General features: G+C 46.5%; 1 long non-coding RNA gene across 1 annotated transcript; it reads left to right on the top strand.

Moving 5' to 3' along the window:
• The first annotated feature begins 10,255 nt into the window (after nucleotides 1–10,255).
• LOC146194838 (uncharacterized) lies at nucleotides 10,256–11,146 on the top strand. The gene is made up of 3 exons (XR_014705486.1): nucleotides 10,256–10,335; nucleotides 10,443–10,539; nucleotides 10,860–11,146. It is a non-coding gene; the product is annotated as an uncharacterized LOC146194838 (long non-coding RNA).
• Nucleotides 11,147–13,005: the final 1,859 nt, after the last annotated feature.

The following is a 13,005-nucleotide window of genomic DNA, read 5'->3' as shown; positions in this document are numbered from 1 at the left end:
GTATGTTAATTTATCAATAGCAACTACTTGACGAGGGAGACTACAGAAATGCACCTCACTACACAAATACTACACACCAGGAGACAGACTACAGAAGGACAACACTACAAAACACACTACAGACTTGCGACACACTACAAAAAACAGACTACAGACATGCGACACACTACATAAGACAGACTACAGAATTGCTACACACTACACAACGCAGACTACAGAAATACTACACAAGACAAACAACACAATTACGACATGCCAAAAATACGACGAACTACAAACTACAGGAATTTTTTCTGTAGTATTTCTGTAGTACGTTTTGACTGGGAAGGGCAAGGTTGTCCAGGCAGTGCGAGCTCTTTGACGTTTTTTGTGTCAACCGGACTTGATTCATGCTTGTAAAGCAAGCTGCTGTGTCTATTATATATATTTCATGCGCCTTCTCCCACATCGTCACCCATCATGATCTTCTTCCTTTTCCCCTTCCCCAGTGCAGAGTAGCAGGCCAGATTTTAAACATTACGGCCAACCTATCTGTCTTTCCTTTAAATACATCCATCTATCTATCTACAGAATGTCCTAGCAAGCCCATAGCAAACATGATTACCATCTACGTCTATGCTGATCACAAGGAATGGGACATCATTGTGCCCTACGTGATATTTGCCTACAATACTGCCGTCCAGGAGACTGCAAGGTCGACCCCGTTCTGACTTGTGTATCCATGCAGCGCAATACAATTCTCGACGCGATGCTGGCGCACGTGACAGAGAAATAAAGTGCTGACGTTGCCGCATAGCTTCAGCGCGCAGGAGAAGCCAGAGGTCTCGGCCGGCTGCACATTATAGACCAGCAGTCCACCGAAATCCGACGTTACAACTTACGCCGGGTTCACACTGTGGGAACACAACAGAGGCATGGACAAACCACGTGCGCCCGCCAAGCCTGAGACTTGTTTCTCAAGGCACACGCTTCCAAATAGCTTGTCACACTGCTCAAGCAGCTGAGATATGAGGCAGGTTGCCGGGGTGCTAACTCGGTATGACAGACTTGGGCGACGAAAACTAAATTCAAAAAGCGGCCGTCAACTGGGCTTGGCCCGTTCCCTGGCTGAGTGAAAATCCCGACAACAAACAGCCCCAGCACGCAGGTATACGGCGATTGATTGTTTTTTTTAAGGTTTTCGTGCTCGCAAACAGCACTTCAAAAAACAAAAACCAGTGCCGAATCTGCATTGGATTAATGTCCATTTTAGTCTTCGGTACTTTCAAATGGTTCGCCAATCCCTTCCTATGCCTTTTTTCGGATCGAGATCAGGTTGCGTGACGTCAGATCTTTGATGTCACTTTTTTACCTGATTTAATTATCTATTTTAGTATTTAATACATTCAAATGTGGCGCCAAGCAATTATCCATGATACCATTTTCGCCTTTCCTTTTACCTTTCTGCCTCAAATCATTTACGTAATTATTATTGGCCTAATTATTTTTTGGACACAACATTAGGTCCCTTCTATCGATTGACATCACTCGTTAACCTCTACCACTTCTCAATTACAACTGCTACTAACGGCTTTTACATTTCTTGCCTGTAATAATTGCCTAACTAGTTGACCTAACTTTTTTCGCACACAACAATACTTCTGCCTCTATCGATTGACGCCGCTCATTAACCTCTACCACTTCTCAATTACTCCTAACTGCTGCGGACACGATTTTGCCGATGCGGTCTGCGGACATTAATCCGTGAACATAGCGAAGTAATGCTTTCGCATTAATAAAGCTCCCACTCATCGCTTTGCCTGCCGCGGTACGGCACCTTGCAAGCAGTCGGACGGGAACCCGTAATTGGTATCAACCGTGCTGGGGTGGCTGTGGCTCTCCTCCTCTTTTGCGCACCGGAATCGCTCGCGGCTGCAGAGGAGCGTTGTCGAAGTTGTTTTTTCGGTGTAACAAGGAGTTCGCGAAGGATTTCTGGGGGCGCTTTCATTCCGTGTGCCGGGTAACAAATACGTACTCCCGGGCAGTTCGTGCTGAAGCAGTGTGACAGGGTAGTTGACTTTACGAGTACAAGCTGTCGCCAGATCGAGTAGACCAAACGTGTCCGCAGTGTAAACAGAGGTTACGACGACGTAACGCAGTGTACAAGCTAGGAGACGAAGTCTTGGTTTTGACGGCTATTCACGTTCGTGTACTAAGTGAAAAATTGTTACGTTGCTAGTTTGGGAAATACAGTTTGTCGCAGAGTCGGATAAGTCGACTATGAAGTCGTGCCTGACGGTGCGACCGCATCGCAGCGGCGAAGCATACGTCCAGAAGTTGTGGATGTTGTACGACCTATAAGCCATACTACGTGCGCTAAGAAGTCCTAAAGTTTAAAGTTTGTAATGCATATGTTTTTCATTGTTTGTTTAATTGAAGCATTCTAGCGAAGTTTTTACGGGGGGAGTAACGCCGCTGAACCATTGGAAGCTTCATTAGTTGTTCCTCTCAACAGCCGCCAGAACGCTACCTTTTCACTGTATTGTAGTACATGGAATAGCTTGCTCACACTCTGTGTCGTGAGACGCAGCTTTATCAATTTCTTTGTAGCACGAGATGCACGAATATTTTTCTCGTGTATTCTAAGCTAAGCACAACTGTTTCTGTATTGCTCCAGAGGTTTCCAGGTTCCTTTGGCCGGTTATTCATATGCGTCTTCTCTAGTTTTCTATTGAGCGCTGACGAATGCATCGGGCAATTCATTGTTCGGAGATAGAGAAAGGGTTGAGCAAATAGGTGGCCCTATGTGAAATTTGGACACACGAAATGACCCATGAATGATAACGTTATTTATTCACCGCCAAAAAAGTGGCATTACAAGCACAGCGCTACATTTCAAGCAGTTAAGGATGACCGAGCTAGCTGGTTTTTTGAATAGCGCGGCTCGTGAACAGGAGCCCCTGGCAATTAGGCTTCCGGGACTGCCATTCCTGGCTTTAGATGTGGCATGCTCTTAGGCTGCGTTTCCTGGCTTTATAGAAGTCACCGTCGGCGTATCCAATTGGCATTTAGAGGTTGGGAGTGGGGTCGATTCCGTAACGATCGTAACTGGCCAACCTGGGGAGAAAATTTCGCTCGCCCTCCCGCAACTGGCAAGATGATCGTAGCGAAAGGTACACTTTGGCGACTAGTCGATCATTTCGCGGTGGCCCTGAAAGGTGAGTTATAAGCATTCACTTTTGCCATGGCAACCGGAAAGAAGCAGCAGCTGCGCCGCATGCTTTCTCCCCGGCACGCTGCAGGCCTATCTATAACTCGAAGCACGGAATGTCAACCTCCCAAACCCCAGCTACAACTTAGTTGTTGATTCCAGTCGTCTTGAACCAAATCCGAACACTCGAGTCTGTGAGTATGTGAAACAACGTCAGAAATCTCCCTTCGATGGCGATCAAGAATAGTGAAGAGCGCTGTCTTCGGCTTCTAGAGAGCGTCGTTGTCATCCTAGTAGTCTGCATGGCACCGGGAACACCTATCGAGCTCACGATTGCTGTGGTTGCGACGGGTAGTTCTAGCCTGTGGCCCAGTTTCAGGTTTGTGCGTGGTATTCCTTCTCTTTTTCTGCTCGTTTCCTCAGCCATTCTTTCTCTCTTTCTTCTTCTCGTCTATTTGCCTCTGCTTGTTTCCTCTGCCATTCTCCCTCTCGTTCCTCTGGTTGTCTCTCTCTTTCTTTTATTTGTCTCTTTCTTTCTCAGCCTCTTCTCTCTCCTTCTTAGCCTGTTGTAGAACCTCCCTTTCTTTTCGGTCCACCCAATCCCGCAGTTCAGCTCCTTTAAGACCTTTCTCTAGGCCCAACCCAATAATCTCCTTAAGATTCATCTTTAATGTGCACTGCCTAATGCTAACACATAGCACTGCTTCACAGCCGCACAACATAACACCTTCACAACCGCTTCAGCGCGGTACCTCTCGCTATCGCTTTGCTGCTACACTGTTTACGACCTCTTCGTAAACTCTTCCAACTCGATCTCCATCTTCTGTGCCGGATTGCACCAAACGTCCTATCGCGGATGCCGGAATAATTGTCACCTGTTAATAATTAGAAGGTATTGTTAACGATGCGCCCTTAACGGTGCGCACACTCCCAGACACCCTTAGAGTGAGGGGGGTAGTTGTTCCGGTCGCGAAGGAGATGCCCTCGACCTGCGTGGCAAGCTCAGCCGGAATTCAACTACCTTGTAGTGAAAGAAGGGGGTGGTCGTTTGGTGCCCAGCTGTCGCCGGTTCATGCCAGAGTAAGGTTCGGAGTCAGAAGTAACAATTACAACAATTTATGCACAGCAAGAGACGATAAAAATAAATACACAAGAACACTTGAAATACACAGACGAGAGGTTCACAGAAAAACAAACGCTAAGCATGCAGCTATACAAATGGATTAAATAGCACAGAGGCTTTACAACACAGATCAAACACGAGAGAGTCACATAAACAAACACCAAATTGTTCACCGGGCACAGTTGCAGTCCGACGCCTTGAAAGTAACGATGTGGCCGCCATGCAAGACGAGCGCCGCTCCCTTACAGGTCCGTGGGCTTGCCAGCAGCGGGTGATCCCTAGGAGTCCAGTTGCCGCACTTACGAGCACGTCGCAACCACTGACTGACTGACTGACTGACTGACTGACTGACTGACTGACTGACTGACTGACAGACTGACTGACTGACTGACTGACTGACCGACCGACCGACCGACCGACCGACCGACCGACCGACCGACCGACCGACCGACCGACTGACTGACTGACTGACTGACTGACTGACTGACTGACTGACTGACTGACTGACTGACTGACTGACTGACTGACTGACTGACTGACTGACTGACTGACTGACTGACTGACTGACTGACTGACTGACTGACTGACTGACTGACTGACTGACTGACTGACTGACTGACTGACTGACTGACTGACTGACTGACTGACTGACTGACTGACTGACTGACTGACTGACTGACTACACAAACGGCGCGGCCTCAATAAATAGGGCGCGCCGCGTCTGTCTGTTAAGGCGTGCTAAGGCTAGCGCGCACGCACACTTAGCTTCGCTGGTTAGAGCGCGCCCTTCTCCCGTCGAGCCGCGCGTTGTGATTCGCTAGGTCCCATAGAATATTCTGGAGTTTTCTGGAATATTCCAGACTGATGAGCCACCGTCATCCCCGGGCAATGGTAAAGAGGGTTACGGTGACGCGTACAAAGCTACGCACTCTCTGGCGCGGGGAAGGAGGCAATTCTCTAACTTTCCATGCGGCGCCGCGTGGGCCTCCCGCCGCGCCTGCTTAATAAAAATGTGCGCCGATTTCGTTACACTGCCCCTCCCTTAAAGAATATTGTCCCACAATATTCACAATACCCACGAACATCGGGCGCACATGCATGCGCTCACAAATTGTATGGGGCAAATGCCCACATCACACACATTGCACAAATTTCAGAAATTTCAATAACACCTTACAATTCACACAGCAATGCCTTGATGTTCAGAAACATAACAACGCACTGTTGTCAGGATACACATAAAATAAGCAACACAGAAGCACACAGCTTTTCAAACGCGGAGCGCACAAACCTAAGGCATATGCTTTCGCTTATATTTCAAAAATCGTGTTGTACCTCCTCCTTGGGTTGTATCAGTTTCTCTTCATCTTTCAGGCATGCCAGTTTTCTTTCTCACAAAGCACTGACTTTTCTTTCTCACGCGTGTCCTGTCTCTTTTTCAGGTTCTAATGGTACTTCTCATTCGTGATTTTATCTCGCTCCTCCCTCTACTCTTGAGTTCTGATTTCCGATCGGAAGCTTGGCCAGAACAAGCACTAACATGGCTAGGACCGCTTCTATTAGGCAGTCTCATTCCTACCCGGCTGGTGATACACTCTTTGCGCTTGCGCTTCCAGTCCTTCATGAACTTCTTCCTTGTTTGTATTCGTGAGCTTCCTTGCTCGACTTCACGTGCCTTAGCAGGTTTGGATTCTTTTCTCTTCATTTTCGCCTTCTTTTTTCGCACTGCTGGCCGAGGCAGGTTTGCTCCGGATTCACTTGCATATTCAGGAGATTGTGGTCTTCACGGGGCATCTCGATGAGGATCATCTTTTTCTCCCTTAATTCTATCAATTTTCTTCCTTTTCTTTACGACCTTCTGTCATAACTTCTTAGAGCAGGGCTCCTTTTCTACTGGGAGTTCATTCTCCTCACATTTTTTTACATCTTGTTCCCGAAAGTTTATTTTGAATTCTTTCATTGCAGTGCAGTCCTCGATTTCTTCCATATCTGAATTTATCAGCATAGGATCTGCGCTGCCGTTTTCCTCTGAGAAAAAGTCATCTCATCGTTCTGTCGTTCTGGGTGGAAGAGGGTTTCTCATCTTTCTCAGTGCGAAGAACCTCCTTGGTAGTAGAGCCGTCGCTCGAATCCTGCTCTTGAATTCGTGCAAGAATGCTGTTTTCACCTCTATCTGAGCTTTGGGGCTCGCTGTTATTTGACAGCTCTTCCTCTAGGTCACTCATGCACTCAGGCATGGTGCAATCTGACGTGGAGCTAGAATTGTGACCTTCCTCTTGAGGCGAAGAGCACATGCATGAGCCTTCTGGCTCGACAACTGCCTTTGCAGCTTTTGTGCAACCTGTCGTCTCGGAGGGCACAATCTCATTTTCCTGGGACATTTTAGCTCCAGTAAAGCCTTCTACAGAAATTTCTGTTGCAGGAGCACGCTGTTCCACAACCTCATTCTGGCTTCTGGAGCTAGTTTCTACAGCACCTGTGGCTGGCAACGAATCACTCGTTTCGCTATACCTCCTAATGCAAGGAAAGGTAACCTTCAGAGGCTCGGTGATGCCTTTCAACCGCTGAACTTCAGCCAGCTTCTTAAGAAGTATTTTTCTCTCTTTTATGTATTCTTTCTTTCTCAAGCCTACGCTCGTTCCATTCTCTCTCTTTTTCGGCCTGCTTCTGGAGCCATTCCTCCTCTTTTTCTGCTCGTTTCCTGAGCCATTCTTTTTCTCTTCTTCTCGTCTCTTTGCCTCTGCTTGTTTCCTCTGCCATTATATTTCTCGTTCTTCTCGTTGTCTCTCTCTTTCTTTTCTTTGTCTTTCTCTTTCATTCTCAGCCCCTTATCTTTCCTTCTTAGCCTGTTCTAGAACCTCCCTTTCTTTTCGGTCCGCCCATTCCCGCAGTTCAACTCCTGTAAGGCCTTTCTCTAAGCCCAACGCAATAATCTTCTTAAAATTCATCTTCAGTGTGAACTGCCTAATGCTAACACATAGCACTGCTCAATAGACCTTCACAACCGCTTCAGCGCGGTACCTCTCGCTATCGCTCTGCTGCTACACTGTTTACGACCTCCTCGTAAACTCTTCCAACATGTTCTCCGTCCTCTCTGCTTGATTGCACCAAACGTCCTGTCGCGGACGCCAGAATAATTGTCACCCTTTAATAATTAGGAGGTATTATTAACGATACTCCCTTAACGGTGCGCACACTCCCAGACACCCTTAGAGTGAGTGGGGGTAGCTGTTCCGGTCGCTAAGGAGATACCCTCCACTTGCGTGGCAAACTCAGCCGGAATTCAAATACCTTGTAGTGACAGAAGGGGGTGGTCGTTTGGTGCCCAGCTGTCGCCGGTTCAAGCCAGAGCAAGGTTTGGAGTTAGAAGTAACAAACAAAAGAATTCATGCACAGCAAGAGACGATACAAAGGAATACACAAGAACACTTGAAATGCACAGACGAGAGGTTCACAGAAAAACAAACGCTAAGCATGCAACTATACAGATGGATTTGATAGCACAGAGGCTTTACCACATAGATCAAACACGAAAGAGTCACAATAAACAAACACCAGATTGTTCACCGGGCACTGTCGCAGTCCGGCGCCTCGAGAGTCACGATGTGGCCGCCATGCAAAACGAGCGCCGCTCCCTCGCAGGTCCGTGGGCTTGCCAGCGGCGGGTGATCCCCGGGAGTCCAGTTCCCGCACTTGCGAGCACGCCGCAACCACTGACTGACTGACTACACAAACAGCGTGGCCTCAATAAATAGGGCGCGCCGCGTCTGTCTGTTAAGGCGCGCTAAGACTAGCGTGCACACACACTTAGCTTCGCTGGTTAGAGCGCGCCCTTCTCCCGTCGAGCCGCGCGTTGTGATTCGCTAGGTCCCATAGAATGTTCTGGAGTTTTCTGGCGTGTTCCAGACTGATGAGCCACCGTCATCCCCGGGAAATGGGAAAGAGGGTGACGGCGACGCGTACAAAGCTACGCACTCTCTGGCGCGGGGAAGGAGGTTTTTCTCTAACTTTCCATGCGGCGCCGCGTGGGCCTCGCGCCGCGCTGGCTTAATAAAATTGTGTGCCGATTTCGTGACACCGTCGAGACAGACGCGTGGCTTATACCGTCTGCGAAGCGCTTTGAAATGCCCGGCTGTGTCGCTAACTGCGAAGAAGTTTAGTACAGAGGTGGAACGCGGAGCAGTTACAGCTCTACCATTTCTTCCATACGTCTGCAGCGTGGTTTGTGAGGGCACTCTTACGTCAAAATTTTGAGAATACTTCGTCGCCATCCTCGACAAAATTGCAACAAAACAGATGCCTAATTTTTTTAACATGACAACTGTCACTGCCTATGTATAGAAACACAATACAGCGCAGTATGCAAGCATGCAGCACGGTCTGGAGCAATCTGCAGTACGCCAGCAAGACGTAGCACCTTCGAAACCATATATAATATAGGTTGTTAGCCCGGCTTAATTTGCTGCGATGAGGTTTCACATCCATATCCTGAAACCTTTTGTCCATAATTGGAAATATACACATAAATGCCCTATTAATGCACTATTTCATTTGCGTTGTGGAAAAAATATTAAATTCTGAAAACCAGAGGTCGAAAAGATTGTGCTAGTGAAGGCGCCGTTTCGTCATGTACGCGCCAGCACCGACTGTATTCCGCGGTAGGTGGTCTTGTAAGCACAGAAGACGGCCTAGCTGCACCATATTTTGTGATGTAATTTACATCAGCCATAAACTAGTACTTGATTCCTATATGCCGGCGTGCTCTGCTTATATGCTTCAGCAATTAAAGGACGAATGATGAACAAACACTTTATGCTGTTGATGCAGCATAGCTCCTAGCCAAAAGGTACATCCCCCCCACATAAAAAAATAAAAGCATTATTTTCTATACGTTCTCTACCTTCGCCTAACAGAGAAAAAAATCTAGCTTTCTGAGATGTTCCGGAATGAAGTGTAATTACATCCAATAGCACTGCACGCTGCCCAACTTTTTACTACAAGTTGTGCACTTGCTGTGGCAGCTGTTAACTAGTTTGGACTTAACATTTCCTGGTAAAGATTTAAAAGAAAAAAATATTGATGATGCTTGAAGCCCGCAATTGGAGACTGGAAGTAATTGAGCGTTAATAAATATGTTTGTTTTACAGAAACAAAAAAAAAACACGAATGCGTGCTCACCACTGAAATATTTGTCGTAGAATTATTGTTGCCTGGTCATGCTGCTCTTCAAGAAAATTATTTTTGTCTGAAAGTTGTATAAGCGCCTGAATAACTCTCATGACCTGCCTTCGAATATTTTTGCAAAGTCGGCTGAACGTCACGCGTTTAAATGGCTGTTTCTATGCAGTATTCTGGTAAATTTTTTTCATGCTTTTTAGGAATATTATCAAAACACATTGCAACCAGACCGGGGGTATTTCAATCTAAAAATTACGTGCGTTCGCTCTAACAGTTTAGAAAAAAAGAACCGTCTTTGCCAAAAGTAACCAAGCTGCAGGGTTTCCTTCTAAACTCTGTTTGGAGTCCTTGATCTAATTCAAAAGGCAAAAAATGGTCTTTACAGATAAGAGTGTTGGGCTTTCTTTCCGCACAGGTGAATAATAATTTGGCGTGTCCTGTAAAACGTTTAACCACAGGGCTAAGGAGCAAATTTGGCAGCCTGATTACTTTTGGCAAATACGGTACGTTCTTTGTAGCAGTGCTAGAGAGGCGGCTGTTTGAGACGCAGCGGCGCCAGCCTTCTCCGCGACAGCGTACGCATTCTTCATTCCCACGCCTGAGCAGCGTCCATTGAACCCGGGCGGAATTCGCTCTTGCGGTGTCATATGAAATCATGCGGACAGCGCTGCCGCACTCGCATGATTGGGGCCGGCGCGCTCTCTCTCTTCGTTCTTCCCTCTCTCTCTAGCAGCGCAGGTGCGCATCTCGAGGGTTGTCTGCTGCAGCTCGTTTGTAGTCGGAGAACAAACAGTAGAACCACGACAAGCCTCGTCTCGTCTCGCGGAACAGTCTGCAGCTCAGTGTGAGTACCCCTGACATTTTATTTTGAGATATATGTTCGCAACGGGGACGGTTTTTTGGAGCCTTTGTTGCTTTATTTGCCATCCATACTGCTACACTTCCCTGCAGGAGGAAAGACTCGGGATCACTAGGACGGACCTTTGCGTACCAATTTCCTCTTGGACTGCTTAGTTTGAGCTGCATGCAAGGCCGTGCCTGACAACCGGTAAGATATCCATTTTTATACAGTGCGGCGTATTAACTGGAAATTAATCGTCTTGTCAATCATTGGCACCTGATAAATAAGATTAACAGAATGTGCTTATCTGCTGTTTATGTCAGAGTAAGAAAAGCTTTTGAGTTAACTGTATTGCACCAAACAGAAAATATGCATTTTTCATGAATTTAGATTTCAGCACAATGACTTCGATGAACTAATTTTGTAGCAGTGGCAAATTTTACTGCTCATGAACAGTTTTCCCAATCTGTACTAAAGAAAAAACAATACTGCATACTTTTGTCTCTTATTTTTGTTTTTGCTTGCAGATTTTTGTACAAAACGAAGATGGTAATACAAGCTTCTCGAGCATACATCTGCAAGGGCTGCTGAAAGCTGCTGTCTTTATAACGGAGAGCAAAAGGTGCATACTAGAGATGCTGGCTTGGCAGACACCTGAATCTGCTTGTATACGGCGTCTTCCTACAACCTGGGATCTGCCGACACCTTGTCAACGAACCGAACCAGAGGTGAAGTCTTAAAAGTGTGAAAGAATTCTGCCTATAGTTTTGTTTTTCACTATGTACCATATGCGCACCTAATAAATATCCATGAAACGAACAATTCTGGAGTTTTTGTGTGAATGCATGTACACTTTCAGGACGCTGTATTTATATTATTAGCTGCATGTAAACACCTCCACAAAAACAAACTCAACCCTGTGTTTTGCGCATGATGGCCTTAGCTGCCTCTGCGCCGTAACACCCACCAAATAAAAAAAAACTGTCACAAAAAAACACATTAAACAATAATAGGATTGCCTGACTGCCAATTATGCAAAGCTAGTGGACAAACTTGGATTGGCGATGTTGGGCAGCAGATGAGCCTAAGTGGATAGCAGTTATTAAAAGCCAGTGAGAGCTTGTTTCTAAGTGTTGGATAGCCAGTGAGTGGCTGGATGTACATTATATAGGAGCCAATGGGTATGCTTGGGTGGAAGATAATGGGTAGACATTCAGTGAGGCTCAGTTCAGTTCAGTTCAGTCGTTCAGTCGTGTCCGACTCCTCGTGACCCTATGGACCATGTAACGCGACGCTTTCCGGTCTCTCACTATCTTCCTAACATCACATAACTTCATCTGCAGTGCCTCGAGGATGCCATCTAACCACCGCGTTCGTTGCCTACCCCTTATCCGGTGACCCTTAACCATTCCCAACATCAAACCTTTCTCCAGCGACTCCTCTCTTCTCATCAGATGACCAAAGTAGCTGAGCTTTAACTTTAGAATTTGACCCTCCAATGAGCAGTCAGGGTTTATGGTCGACAATATCGACTGATTTTATCTTCTGGCAGTCCAAGGAACTCTCAAGAGTCTTCGCCAGCACCACAATTCAAACGCGTCATTTCTTCGGCGGTCAATCTTTTTCACAGTCCAACTCTCGCATCCATACATCACAGCTGGAAAGACCATAGCACGATTTATACGGATCTTGGTTGGCAGACTGATGTCTCTGCTCTTTACTAGCTGCTTGCCAATAAATAACCTAGTCTTCCATTGCTGGCCATTGTTGGAAAGCCAGTCTAGTAGATTGGATTAAATCTTGGCATTGGTAGCGCCTTAATGAAACACCATTATTGGTCCCAATATTAGACTGATGGCGTCCATTGACGGCGGGCTACTTGGGATGACAATAAATTATTTTAGGAAAAGACTAGGCACTGGGCATCTCAGATGGTATTTCGCGCACCATTGAGAAACTGTAGATTTCATGCCGCGGCTACATCCAGCAGAGTAATACTGTTTTGTTGTGGGTTAAATCGCAGAGTTTTGTAGAGTGTCTGTAATCGGCGTTTTTGGTGTCCCGCCGTTTTAGCCGGATTACTGCCCTCTTGTTTACCTCCTGGAGGGAATAATCATTAGTAAATGATGCAGGGCCACTAACTGAAGTATCGGATATTACGGACGCTGTTCGAGAAATCTACATCGTTCATAATGTGAGCAAAATACTCAGAAAACCATATTCTGCAAAATAAACCTGAACCATTGAAATATGTGTAAGGCCTAACTGATCACTAGTACTGCAGTCGAACACGAATATATCAAACTCGAAGGGGGTTGCGAAATAGTTCGATATATCGACAATTTGATATACAGAAATCGGCTTGTAACGGCACTTACGGTGCGAAAAATGATACCTTATTTGTCGCGTAATCAAACCACTCCCACAATAAACCCATCCACTACTTTTGCACCCGAGAATTTAAAAATAAAGGAGTTAAGGGCAGCTCGCTCAGATGCAAGCGATTGAGCGATCTCAGCGGCGAGCGGCAGCGACAGAGCCAAAAATTTCTAACTTGTAACTGCGTCCTTCTCGCCGCTCGAGCCGCAGCAGCAGCTCAAAACAAGGTTTCTATGTCGCCGCTGCAGAAATCACAAGCGTTTTCGCTTGCATGTCGATGGCGTGCGCCACTCC

This window comes from Amblyomma maculatum, chromosome 3, assembly GCF_055883805.1.
Source record: "Amblyomma maculatum isolate TAMU_Amacu chromosome 3, ASM5588380v1, whole genome shotgun sequence".
NCBI lineage: Eukaryota > Metazoa > Arthropoda > Arachnida > Ixodida > Ixodidae > Amblyomma > Amblyomma maculatum.
Note: the sequence above shows the minus strand (reverse complement) of the source record. Positions and strands in the feature narration are given on the sequence as shown.